Genomic DNA, 14488 nt, shown 5'->3' with positions numbered 1-14488 from the left:
TTATGTGGAGGTAAAAGTTCATCATCAGACAGGGATTCAGGTATTCCTTCAACAAACTTGATTTTTATTTTCTTCAACAATTCATCATACATAGGTTGATAACATGAATAACACCACACAATATTGTCAGGCTTCTGAGATAACACATGTTCAGAATTCTCTAAAATACTTTTTACAAAACAAGTTTTACCACTGTTGGAGGGGCCTGCGATTAAGGCCGAAAATGGTAGTTGCAACCGGGGGTCAAAACCTTCTACAGCAGCCATTATATCTTAAGCTTTAAGACACACTGGGGCTTGTAGCATAAGTCAGTAGCCAAAGGGCAGTGTGGTCCCGTTAGGTAAAAGCATTCTCTTGTCATAGACTACCCTGAATCTTTTAGTAAGTGGGGCATTCCTGAGATGGAAGCCCTTTTTATCCCTAACAATTTTTTTGTAGGAGCTCAAAATCTCCAAGTCACTATTCCGATCGTTTATGAACCCCTCGACCAAGCGTGTGATTGATTCCAAGTTTACACGCGGGGCATTTTCGTAGTTTTGAGTCATGCCTTTGGCTTTCAACACCACGTGATTGTCTTTAGTCCTAAAAGCATAGCTTTTGGGCCCACAGGAGGACCATTCTGTGATATGCACCAAGTCACTTGGCTCTGTCATATCCTCACATGGTCTCTCCTATCATTGCTATGCAGACGACACACAATTAATCTTCTCCTTTCCCCCTTCTGATAACCAGGCGGCGAATCGCATCTCTGCATGTCTGTCAGACATATCAGTGTGGATGACGGATCACCAGCTCAAGCTGAACCTCGGCAAGACGGAGCTGCTCTTCCTCCCGGGTAAGGACTGCCCGTTCCATGATCTCGCCATCACGGTTGACAACTCCCTTGTGTCCTCCTCCCAGAGTGCTAAGAACCTTGGCGTGATCCTGGACAACACCCTGTCGTTCTCCACTAACATCAAGGCGGTGACCCGATCCTGTAGGTTCATGCTCTACAACATTCGCAGAGTACGACCCTGCCTCACACAGGAAGCGGCGCAGGTCCTAATCCAGGCACTTGTCATCTCCCGTCTGGATTACTGCAACTCGCTGTTGGCTGGGCTCCCTGCCTGTGCCATTAAACCCCTACAACTCATCCAGAACGCCGCAGCCCGTCTGGTGTTCAACCTTCCCAAGTTCTCTCACATCACCCCGCTCCTCCGCTCTCTCCACTGGCTTCCAGTTGAAGCTCGCATCCGCTACAAGACCATGGTGATTGCCTACGGATCTGTGAAGGGAACGGCACCTCCATACCTTCAGGCTCTGATCAGGCCCTACACCCAAACAAGGGCACTGCGTTCATCCACCACTGGCCTGCTGGCCCCCCTACCTCTGAGGAAGCACAGTTCCCGCTCAGCCCAGTCAAAACTGTTCGCTGCTCTGGCACCCCAATGGTGGAACAAGCTCCCTCACGACGCCAGGACAGCGGAGTTAATCACCACCTTCCGGAGACACCTGAAACCCCACCTCTTTAAGGAATACCTAGGATAGGATAAAGTAATCCTTCTAACCCCCCCCCCTTAAAAGATTTAGATGCACTATTGTAAAGTGGTTGTTCCACTGGATATCATAAGGTGAATGCACCATTTTGTAAGTCGCTCTGGATAAGAGCGTCTGCTAAATGACTTAAATGTAAATGTAAATATGGTCGCCATATTTGAGTTCACTCGTTAAACCACCCAGATAGTTGCTAAGTGGGGGGCTCCAGTCACCCTGTTTGCTTACATAGACCACAGAGTCTGTGTCGTGGTAAAGAACCCTCCTCTGAAGCTGCTCCATGAGGGCGTACAATTCAAGTCGTCCATAGGCCGTGGTAAATGCTGCAAGAAACACATTTACATTACCTGGGGGTAGAACCCACTTTGTGTTACGTCTCCATTGCACCAGGGCAATGTCTTGACTCAAGAATGAAAAATGTGAAATTTCGTATTGGTCCGAAAAAACAAATTCCAAAAATTCTTCGGGGTCTTTAATGATCGTCGTTGTTAGCATATTGCATCTCTGCGAAAGCTTCCCCCAAAGCGAGTTTAAGTACAATTTCGACACATTTCGTTTGGTCTTGTTGACCTCTATTCTGTCAGGGTCAAGAAGAATGCCTTCTCTGTCGTGATAGTCTCGAATGTACTTGTCTTTGCTCTCTTGATCTGTGACCGATGAAGAATAGCCTGAGGCCATCTGCTTGCATCTCAAGAAGGTCTTGATGTACTCTTTAAAAAGAGTGTCTGATTTCCTGGAAAAGTTCCACACTTCAAAGATTTTGGCCACACGATATCCCTTCTCTAGAGCCTTTGTGAATTCAGGTGTAACCCAGACAGCTGTAAGGGCTCTTTCCTGATCTGAGTGATCACAAGGCTTTTCCTGGTTGTTGTTTTCACTGCAGGTGCGACATAGGGGAAAGAAAAGTTTTCCTTGAGGTCCCTTGTAAGGCAACACTGGTATAAACAAACCCCTAGGTGGGTAGACCGTTGCTTTGATCAGACCAAAATAGTTTTGGGGTAAGTCAAAGTCGCGGTGAATAATTTCAGGATGCCCCATAGGATAGCATGAGGAACTCATTACATGAGGATAAAGAGATGTAAAATCTACATAACCTATTGTCTCGTCTGGTTGCGCTACATACCGCAAGGTCAAAGCATTGGTACGGCCTCCATACAGGGCCTGTCGTGGCTCCAAGGGTTCGGGTGTGTCAAAGCTAGAAAGGAAAGCTCGAACATGAGGATCAGACTTTTTGAGTGCGGTCCACTCATGCTCCCACATAACATTCACTTTCAAACCATAAGTAGCCTGTAAAGATTCACATTTGTCTTGAAACTCTAGGTACATTTCACCAAAAGTCTTTTGGGTTAGGACACACAGGACCTGTGGCTCAAAGCAAGATTTACACCCGTGGAAGAAACAACCGTTGTACTCAAACACAGTCTCAACACCGTCAATCTGTGTGTATCCATCTAGATAAGGCCCAAACGCCTTCTCACCCCTATTCAAAGCATGTTGAATAAAAATGTCTTTATCCTGGGCCAAGTACTCCAACCACTGAATGGAGCCACTAGAGTATGACTTAAATTGGCGTCGGTAGTTGTCAGGCGAGGGGATAGCTATAGATGCAGGAGGTAGAAAGTGTGTACGATAGGTTTTCATGCATGCCGATGCAATAGTTGTACAACTCCAGGGGTCAATGCCTGCATCTTTGATGACCTCTGCTCTGAATCTGAGGCACCCCTCGCGAAGGATAACCACGTCGTTGTCACAGTATGACTCCATCTCTTTGTGGAAATCAAAAGTGCTGTGACATACTGTCTCGTACCATGTCATGAATCTCTCTCGCTCTTTGGGAGACATTTGATCACAACCGTACATTTCAGGTCTCGGATAAGATCCTATATAGTGTAAAAATGGGGAAACCAACCTTTCACAGAGTTCTCAAAACCCAAGGCCTCAGGCATTTGAGACAATCTCATGGGTAAGAAGCTTAAACTGTCAATGTATCTCTGGTTGAAAGCGGGGTCTACAAAACACAAGATTTTACTACCTTGAGCTATGACACTGGGCGCAACGCCTTGCTGTATCAGAGGGTTCAAAAGAAGGTACGAATCATATGCTCTAGAATTGTGCGCTATAAACGTAAAGTTTCTGTACTGGGGTTTTCTGAAGTGTTTTAGAAAGAGGAGTGCACAATTGGGTCCCTCAGCTGACCACTTATCCCCCTTGAAAGTCATGGTAGATACAAAAATAGGCAAATGAACCCTTGATTGTTGATTAGTCTCAAAATCATAAAAAACATATTTCTCTGAATGTTCATCTTCAGCCAAGGGTTGAATATAACACTCGTGGGGAACATCTTGAACAATTTCAGTCTCTCTGCTTTTCAAAGGCCCTTTACAGATTGGGCAATGAATGGCATGTCCTGTGACAATCGGCACAGGGTGTCAGGTTTAAGGGCTGCATCGGACATTTTTCATCCAGACATATACGGAACAGTTATAACGGCACGAGTGGCCACCCTTTCGGGTGTAGCCGGTATGACAGGCTTGACACACATATGGGGCGCCTAAAAACGCTCCGATGTTGGTAACTGTATAGTAATGGTCGTTTTGCCCATAAAAGTACAGGATCTGAGGATGAGGGGGTTGTTTTAGAATTTCAAGAGAGAAGCATTAGCTCTACTGTGGTACAAAAAAGCATTTTGAAGCTCTAGCCTTTTGCAACGCCTCTAGATCCGTACATCCTGGGTTTAGTAAATGTGCTAGGCCTATTGCAAAGCATAGCTTATTACCGTGATTGTGAACGTTTATGAGGCATGCCCTTTTATTGTTTATGATTTCTGATTGCATTAGGCTATCTAGCTTCCTTCTCTGCCCCCCACCACCCAGGGGTTGCCGTATTATTTGCACAACAAGCTCCAGCGACCTATCGGCTATGATGGATAAATTTGATTGAACAAGTCGTTCCAGCAGGGCTATAAATTGTTCAAGATCTGCTTCACCATTGGGTAAAATAAGAGATACAGTGTTTTGCATGCTATCTCCACAAATTTCCAACTGTAAGACATCACGAGGTTCGCCATAATCTCTTGCCCTCTCTAACAGTTCGTTCAGAGTATCCAAAATCATGACGTAAAAAACAGCATAATCGAGATTTTGATTCACCCATGTGAAATTGAAAAACTGTCTAATCTCTGTATTGCTGGATTTATTTCTGTACACAACCCTGACACTTCTATCAAGACCATCTCCCTCCTGATTTATTAGACCATTTTCCAATTCCTCAAAAACATCATATTCCGTTTCAGACTCTTCTGACTCGGGCATTAATAGCGGGCTGCTTGGAGGGTCTGGTGTAGAAGTTCTCAGGCTCTCGTTCATCTGGTTTATTAAAAAAACTAGGGCTGGCGGGATTTGAGATAATTGGTTTTCATATGTTGTTCCTGACTCGTTCATATGTTTAATTATTTCAATTAGGTCGGCGGGAATTTGGGAAAATAGATTTTCGTCTATCGGAATTATGTCTGATAACCCACCCTCGTTCATCCGTTCAATTAAAGCTAGTAGATCGGGGGGTATTTTCGCCAAAAGGCTTTCAACTGTCTTAATTATAGGCAGGTCCATTTCGGTAACTGGTTTTAGCGCCGGTATTTGCGTTTTAACAACCGGGGCATTGTTCGATGCCAGAAGGATATATCCTGACTGTATTGCCGCTCGAGTAAATCAACCATTCGTTGGTGTAGCAAGACATTTCTGGATTTTAGAGCCTTTGAAAAGGCCTTGATAAACTCCGCTTGGTCTATTTCAGGTTTGGGTGTTTCTACATAAGAATTGGAGGAATCAAGAAGATTGGCTGCGTTACAGAATAGCCAGTCGTCTACCTGTGAAATGTCATTTAAAACGTTGAAATCATCAGTTTTCCTTGTTTTATTGTGAATGTCAGACGCTCCGAAATCCTCCGCGGGTTTTCGGTGTGTATGTTCTTCTGTGCCGTTATACGCCGGGGAGGAGTCTGTAAAAACATTATTTGTCATTGTTTTAGCATTTTCAATCATAAAAATGTATAAATTATAATAAACTCTGTATTACTAATAACATAAGGGCTTCATACCTTGTCCGTGTAGGGCCGTTTCTTGAAGAAGTAACTTTTTGGGCCTGGGAGATTCTTCGCAATGCACTTGCGCCGATGTTTTGGGGCGGGAATATGTCGCTTGGTTCCTGGGTGGTGTTAGGGTAAACCCGTTCGAACAGAAAGGCAGAATAGCATCGATGTCCTCGTTCAGAGTACACGAAGCACCCGTGATCCTTCTTTTGGGTCTGTCCGCTGTAAACACAAAAAAATAGCTTTTAATATAGGGTTCACACTTTTTGTTTTTAATGTCTACATTTTCTTAGGGATTTTTTTTTTTTATTTTTTTATTTTTTTTACTATTGAACTTACAATATACAATAGTGTGACGGAGACTGGCTGCTTTCAGCGCTGCACGCAGTTTGATTCTGAGAATCCCTCTCTGACAAATTCGGTTCCAAATCATCTAGCCCACGGAGCATCTGCGTAAAGGATTGCGAGCCTACAGACGTTAGATAATATTAACATATATACGAAATATACACATTTTTAAAATATGAGAATACGGGCATTTGACATATTACCTTAAAATCATTGTCCATCAGTTTTAGAATAGTGATATCACATTTTTAATATCCATACAATTCCCTGAAAATACCTCTCCAAATCTAATATATTATTTTCACTAACTCACCTTCAGAAAGCTCCATTAGGACCGATTCCGAGATTATCTGTTGGCCCGGCATCTTTTCGAGGTGCTATATAGGATGTCTTAACGTCTGGCTTCACTATCCTGCAATGAGTTTACAGAGCGGGGGTGCCGTTTTTTCGGGCGTCATCCTGTATGCAAAAAAAAGGGCCATATAAAGTACTCGAATGTCTAGAGACCCAAAACCATAGGCGGGTGTCTCGACATATTCGGTCTGCCGATATTGCACTTATGCTTCATAGCACAGCGTTGGGGTGTCCGTTGTAAATTTATATCCCGGGGTGGGGGACCGTTAGTATATGCGCTGATTAGAAAATAGCATATGTTTTAAACATTAGGAGTTCGTCTAGACCTGATGTCTTATGCCTGGGCTTTTTCACTTTTTTAGCCCCCACATGTTTGAAGGTGAGATAAATACGTATTTGAAAGGGCTTGGGGGGTAATAAAATGGAAACTGCCCAGACCAATTGAAGAGAAGCCGGCAATCCTAAACAAATTTACACACACCTTTTCTGATTTCAAAAGCACCCCCCCCCATGCAGAGACACCCCCCCACACACACACAATTACCCACCCTCACACGCACACACCCCCCTGCGCACGTGCCAGTCCTAAACAAACGTACACACACACACTTTTTCTGGTTTCAAAAGCACCCCATGCAGAGACACACACCCCCTTTTTTTTTTTTTTTTTAAACACACACACACAATTACCCTCTCTCACACGCACACACCCCCCTGCGCACGCACACGTCTTTCCGGAATTCCTTTTTTCTCAAGCGCTGCCCGGGATGGCTCGAAAATCCATAGCCCCTAACTTTAAAAGGTGAGATACAGCTTTAAAACCATTTATTTAATTCATAATATTTAGTACAGACCTTTGCATAATTAATACAATACATTTTTACTGTTCCTTTCTTACGGATAACGGGCCCGGCTATAGGGTTGTCACTGAACCCCAACCGCCGTCTGTGTCCAACTCCCCAGCGTCAAGACTCGGTAAGTTTTCACCCCAGGGATATATCCTACGTCTGGCCTGTAGACTCTCGCCCGTGTGTCTTAAGGATAGACGCGGCCATCGACGTAATTGTTCACGATTTTTGAAAAGATTGTCCAGCTTATTCATCAGGGTTATGAATATAGGGTAATCCCTCCATTTAAAGCTAAACACAGGCATAAAAAAATTCACATCCTTGCAAGCTTTCGATAATACATATGAATTTACAGACTTGGTAGCATTTGTACTATCAAATTGTTCACATGCTAAAATTGTCACTTTGGAGTCGGGGCTATTGAAGAGATCCTGATGGCTTGTAAATCATAGCGACCCTCCAACCTCTCTTCCATAGCATAACCTGGCACGGCTGTACCACTCAGGGCCTGTTCAATTTGACAGAGCGCTAGCCGTATCTTAAGCCATTCTCTCATACGCAGTGCAGGAGAAAAACTCCCGGCTTTTGCATGATAAAGGGGTCTGGGGCCGCTGTCTGTATATATGTCATGTGGCCATCACTAGTATCCAAAAACTCTTTAAAACATTCTGGGGCCTCACCCCAAAGATCCTCGATGCTTTTATCATTGGGTTCGCGACAAGAGACGCATAGTACCCCGAGAATTGGCCTAGGAGTCATAATTTTCTGTTTAATGTTCAGGGTTTTTATTTTTAAAATCTTGTTTAGTGTTCTGGGGCCGCATGTGTGTCTGGGGCGTATTTATAAGACGTCTGCCTCCAACACATAACCCCCCGGACATTCCTAATTCATAGACAACAACCCTAAGAGCAATAAAATAGGGGGGTGTGGGGTCATCCTCTTTGAAATGTTCAAACACAACCCCCCCAGTTCAATGAGGGCCCTACACATCAATCATCATGACAACTTCAAAGAGATGCAATATAGATATAACACACACTCTAACACGTGACAGAACAGGATAAAACTATATGACCCTAACCACGTGACACCTTCCCGCCAGGATGTCCAGACCGGATGCCCTTATTTGGGCATGTACACACCAGCCGGACATAGGGTCATAAATCAGACGCATAGGGTCATAAATCACGATTTTGACCGATGCCGTCTCCTTTATTCTCTCTACTAGGCACTAGATCTGAAAGGATTGTCTGGTCAGTGAGTGACCAAGATATATCTAGATAAAATGTAGTTATGAAGAGGTCTTCATGAAATAAACTCATCAAAATTAACAAACTTTGAAGTGCCCCCCCTCTCTCGCCCTCTCTCTCCCTCTGTCTTTCCTCCCCTGCTCTCCATCTTTCCTCCCCTGCTCTCTCTGTCTTTCCTCCCCTGCTCTCTCTGTCTTTCCTCCCCTCCTCTCTCCATGTCTTTCCTCCCCTCCTCTCTCCATGTCTTTCCTCCCCTCCTCTCTCCATGTCTTTCCTCCCCTCCTCTCTCCATGTCTTTCCTCCCCTCCTCTCTCCATGTCTTTCCTCCCCTCCTCTCTCCATGTCTTTCCTCCACCCTCTCTCCATGTCTTTCCTCCCCTCCTCTCTCCATGTCTTTCCTCCCCTCCTCTCTCCATCACTTTCCTCCCCTCATCTCTCCATCACTTTCCTCCCCTCAGGTTCTGGAGCAGGTGTCCATCTCTCTGTCTGTGGCACAGGCCCTAGCTGAGGATGTGGACTGTCATGTCTTCAGGGACTTTGGGAAGGGACACATCAAGAAGCTGAAGATCAGCCCAGATGCCTTCATTCAGTTGGCTCTGCAGCTAGCTTACTACAGGGTTAGTTAAAGGGAATGTCCTTCATTCAGTTGGCTCTGCAGCTAGCTTCAGGGCTGTGTTCAGACCTGGTGCTCTTGGGGGAGGGGGTATTTTCTGAGATTCAAGCTTATGAAATTAGTTAGTTAAAATGTGCCATTCATTAAATTTTAAAATGAAAACAAAAAATGTAAATGAGACTTTAAATAAAATGTAAAAGTATTTCATAAATTTGAAAAATCCACCAGGCTGCAAGGGCACTTTTTCATAGGAGGGCAAAAGGGCACTGCTTGGGCACTGGTTTAGCTATATTTTTATTTTACCTTTATTTAACTAGGCAAGTCAGTTAAGAACAAATTCTTATTTTCAATGACGGCCTAGGAACAGCGGGTTATCTGCCTTGCTCAGGGGCAGAACAACAGATTTTTACCTTGTCATTTCGGGGACTCGATCTTGCAACCTTTCGGTTACTAGTCCAACGCTCTAACCACTAGGCTACCTGCATGTGCCTGGCTAGCTTACTACAGGGGGAGTTAAAGGGGATCTCCTTCATTCAGCTGGCTCTGCAGCTATCTACAGGGTAAGCAGGACATCTACAGGGTAAGCAGGACATCCCTAGAACATATCTACAGCAGGACATTCCTAGAACATATATACAACATTTAGAATACCCTCTACCCTATGGCTGCCCCTATCATAGATTCCAAGTGACGTAACACAGCGTTGCAGCGCCATCTTTAGGACTCCATCGTTCATTGCAGTCCATTGCCTAAAACACACTGAATTAATCTAAGCTAAAACAATACATCTGAAAATAATATTGATATTTTTTGATGAGGAAATCTTGGTTGTACCATTTTACATCTAAGGTGTTTTGTGCACCAATGAGCAGTATTTATGAAGTTTGACTATCACGAAAGCTAGCATGATTTGTCCAACATTAGCTAACTAGCATTAGCTAAGCTAGCTAGCTAGCTGAGCCAGCCAGTCATACTTCATATGAAACAAAAGGGATGCTGCTAACCCAGTGCATCACACACAATGTTGAATTCTTCCAACAAAAGCTAGCTAGCTTCTGTTGCTAAGTTACTATCTAGCTGACATTATGAGTTTTCACAAAAGCAGCTGCTCACGGGACGCCACTGCAGTCGTGGCAACAGGCAGCTGCTTTGTGCACAGCTGATCAAAAGTAGCAATCGTGGAGAAACATGCTGATCTACAGGCTGATTTCTTATCATTTAATTTAGGGGCAGCATGTATACATTTTTAGGGTAAATGAAAAAAACTAACCTCTCTAGGGGAGGTGGGACGAAATCGTCCCACACTATTCAACAGCCAGTGACAAATCAGAGCGCCAAATTTAAAACCACAAAATGTCATAATTCAAAGTTCTCAAACATAGGACTATTTTACACCATTTTATAGATACACTTCTCCTGAATCGAACCACGCTGTCCGATTTCCAAAAGGCTTTACAGCGAAAGCAAAACATTAGATTATGTTAGGAGAGTACATAGACACAAAAAACCACACAGCCATTTCCAAGCAACTGGCATGCATCACAAATACCCAAAACACAGCTAAATGCAGCACTAACCTTTGATGATCTTCATCAGATGACACTCCTAGGACTTTATGTTATACAATACATGCATGTTTTGTTCAATCAAGTTCATATTTATATCAAAAAACAGCTTTTTACATTAGCATGTGATGTTCAGAACTAGCATACCCACCGAAAACTTCCGGTGAATTTACTAAATTACTCATGATAAACATTGACAAAATACATAACAATTATTTTAAGAATTATAGATACAGAACTCCTTTATGCAATCGCTATGTACGATTTTAAAATACCTTTTCGGCGAAAGCACATTTTGCAATATTCTGAGTACATAGCTCGGCCATCACGGCTAGCTAATTTGACACCCACCAAGTTTAGGACAACTTAAACTCAGAATTACTATCAGAAAAATTGGATTACCTTTGCTGTTCTTCGTCAGAATGCACTCCCAGGACTTCTACTTCAACAACAAATGTTGTTTTGGTTCCAAATAATCCATAGTTATATCCAAATACCGCCGTTTTGTTCGTGCGTTCAGGTCACTATCTGAAGGGTAACGCGCGAGCGCATTTCGTGACAAAAAAATTCAAAATATTCCATTACCGTACTTAGAAGCATGTCAAACGCTGTTTAAAATCAATTTTTATGCTACTTTTCTCGTAAAATAGCGATAATATTCCAACCGGGCAACGTTGTATTCATTCAAAGACTGAAAGAAAAAAATGGAGAAGTCTCGTGACCGCGCATCTCCAGTCTCACTGTCCCCAGGCTGACCACTTACAAACTCTGCTGCTGTACTTTGCCCAGAGACAGCAGACACCCCATTCCACTTTCTGGTGGCTTTAGAGAGCCAATGGAAGCCTTAGAAAGTGTCACGTTACAGCACAGATGCTGTAATGTCCATAGAGATGCAACAGAAGGACAACAAATTGTCAGACAGGGCACTTTCTGCATGGAATCTTCTCAGGTTTTGGCCTGCCATATAAGTTCTGTTATACTCAGACACCATTCAAAACAGTTTTAGAAACTTTAGAGTGTTTTCTATCCAAATCTACTAATTATATGCATATTCTAGTTTCTGGGCAGGAGTAGTAACCAGATTAAATCAGGTACGTTTTTTATCCGGCCGTGAAAATACTGCCCCCTATACCACAACAGGCTAAGCAGGCTGTTTATGTCGGAAAAGGTAGCGTTAGCTGGCTTAGTAGTAGCTAGTAGCTATGTCAGTAATGTCACACTGTTAGCTAGCTGCATCTATGGTATGGGTGGAGTGTTTTTTTTGTTGCTGATTTAAGTGCCAGGAGCAAGATCACAACCGAGTATTTCAATCTTGTCAAGATATCTTTTCCAGGCGCAGTTTGTTGGACGATCTTGGTGTTACTTGCCGTCTTTGTGACCACAATAGTTGCGCCAGAATGCTCGGTCCTAAAGACATTTAAAAAAACACCTTGTTACCTTGTTAGTTACTTTTGATGTTGAGTCGTTATACACAAATATTCCACATGAGGGCGGTATTGAAGCCATGGAACATTTTCTGCTGCAACGTGACCCTAATGAGCTACCTTCCAGTGCCTGCATTGTAACATTGGCTGAAATAGTACTCACACATAACTACTTCATGTTTCTAAATGATTTCTTTATTCAGACGAAGGGTACTGCTATGGGATCCCCCATGGCTCCTAACTATGCTAATTTGTATGTGGGTTACATGGAGAAACAATCCATTTTCAACCCTCTCAAAAATGTTTTCTTGCCTAACATCATTATTTGGAAACGGTATATTGACGATATTTTTGTTCTATGGAGGGGTGATGCAGAACTGCTCCAGGCGTTTTATGCTTTTCTTAACTCCTGTTCTGAACATTTGAGATTTACTATGCAATCTGATACACGTCAAATCAGTTTTCTTGATCTTCTGATCGTGTGTGAAGATAATGTTTTATACACTGATCTTTACAGGAAACCTACTGATCGTAACAGTTTGTTGAGGGCTGATAGTTGTCACCCACTGCCCTTGAAAAATAGTTTGCCCTACAGCCAATTCTGTCGAATCAAAAGAATTTGTATTAAACAATCAGATTTCGACAGAAATATGGCTGAGACTCAGGATAAGTTCAAGGAGAGGGGGTACAACAATGATCAGATTAATATTGCCATTGAGAAAATTCAAAACAAAACGAGACATGACCTTTTTCAAGGTCAGTCTCGCAAAAAGACGCATTCTTGCGTTCTCACTACCCGCTATTCAAAGTGCTCTGAACAAATTAAAGGAATCGTTCACAAACATTGGCACATTCTGAAATATGATGATAGTCTCGTTAATGTGTTTTCTGATCTTCCCCTGGTCGTATTCTCGCGGGGAAGAAATCTCAGAGACCAATTGGTACACTCTGATTTACCACCCCAAGATATTCCTGAACAACGTCTATTTGCGCCCATACTGGATGGAAATTACAAGTGTAATGGCTGTGCTCAATGCAATGGCACTTATAAATGTAGATCCTTCAAACACCCCCAAACAGGGAAATCTATCCCAATTAAAGGTGTTATTACGTGTTCCACTAAGGCAGTTATTTATCTTATAACTTGTCCTTGTGGTAAAAATTATGTGGGTAAAACAAAGCGTGAATTAAAAGTACGTATCTCAGAGCATCGTAGCACCATTAGGTGCAAAAACTTAACTTACCCAGTTGCGGCCCACTTTTTGGAAGCAAACCATCCGATTTCGTCTCTGCGTTATATTGGTATCGAACATGTCACCCTCCCGAGGAGAGGGGGTGACCTTGATAATTTATTGTTGAAACGAGAGGCTGCCTGGATCTTTAATTTAAAGACCCTTGCTCCCTTCGGTCTCAACATAGACTTTGATCTGAAGCCATTCTTGTGATAATTGTGATTTTGCCATTGTAATTGTTTGTTAGATACATTTTAGACTACAAATGCTATGATCGTATGCTATCCATTTGTTTGTCTTTTTGTATGTTCTTTGTATGCCATTTTTTTTAAATATTTGAGTTAACCAATGATATTAGGCCATACTTGGCCATGATTACAAACACCTGTGTGTGTCTTGACACTATATAAATGACTCATCTCGCAGTGTTTGATGATACCCTGATGAAGACAGCTTCGCTGTCGAAACGTTGGTGATTAAATTTTTGCATCTGAGCTCTTAGAGTGTGCGGCTTTCCTTTATTTTCTAGAGTCACCATTCCTAACAGAGGTAGGTGCTACTGTAACATGGCTAACATGCTAGCAAGAACAGTATCCCCATTTTCTGTAAACAAATCGTCGCACAAAGATGCAATTCGTTAACTTCAGTAGCAGTGCGTGGGTACATTTATTGTTGAAGAAAATAAATAAATACCCTTTATTATAAAGCCCTAATTGGCATTTTTAGAATTTCCACACATGGGGAAATGTTTTTAGCAGGGTCCACAAAAGAAATTAGCCTATGATAAACACATTTCATGCCATTCTACATAATTTACATGACAGAAGACATTATTAGCAGAATCTTTTTTTAATACCACACAAATTACCAAAATGAGTGGCTACTCTGACACTGACAAAATGAGATCAATACAAATGACCTGGTCTTGAATGCAAACAATAGCCCAGGCCAGGCCAATGAAGAGACACACCGATTGTACAATATCAGGATATATATATACATACACACACACAGTGTATTTGGAAAGTATTCAGACCCCTTGACTTTTTTCACATTTTGCTATGTTAGTCTTATTCTAAAATGGATTCAATTCTTTTTTTTCCCTCATCCAGAATACACACACAACCCCATAATGACAAAGCAAAAACATTTTTATTTAAATGTTTGCAAATGTATTAAAAGTACAAAACTTTATCACAAGTATTCAGACCCTTTACTCGGTACTTTGTTGAAGC

General features: G+C 42.5%; 1 protein-coding gene and 1 long non-coding RNA gene across 3 annotated transcripts in view; one reads left to right on the top strand and one right to left on the bottom strand.

Moving 5' to 3' along the window:
- LOC106583874 (carnitine O-palmitoyltransferase 1, liver isoform) overlaps positions 1-14488 on the top strand; it is a 41332-nt gene that overhangs the window by 21202 nt on the left and 5642 nt on the right. The window contains exons 1-2 of one of the 2 annotated variants that reach the window (XM_045705886.2): positions 7069-7296; positions 8878-9036. The exons of the other annotated variant lie outside the window; for it this stretch is intronic. The gene's annotated coding sequence lies outside the window, so the exon portion shown is untranslated. Of the gene's footprint in view, positions 1-7068; positions 7297-8877; positions 9037-14488 lie in introns of those variants that run through there. 2 annotated transcript variants of the gene reach the window in all.
- The window catches only part of LOC106583873 (uncharacterized), a 31342-nt gene continuing 16897 nt past the window's right edge, over positions 44-14488 (bottom strand). Inside the window, exons 4-7 of the long non-coding RNA XR_014382272.1 lie at positions 6281-6426; positions 5959-6088; positions 5629-5841; positions 44-5529 (exon numbers count right to left, since the gene is read on the bottom strand). This is a non-coding gene — a long non-coding RNA (uncharacterized LOC106583873). The remainder of the gene's footprint in view (positions 5530-5628; positions 5842-5958; positions 6089-6280; positions 6427-14488) is intronic.

The sequence above is a fragment of the Salmo salar genome, chromosome 23 (genome assembly GCF_965601325.2).
Source record: "Salmo salar chromosome 23, fSalSal1, whole genome shotgun sequence".
NCBI lineage: Eukaryota > Metazoa > Chordata > Actinopteri > Salmoniformes > Salmonidae > Salmo > Salmo salar.
The sequence above is the reverse complement of the archived record's forward strand: the minus strand, read 5'-3'. Positions and strand labels throughout refer to the sequence as shown.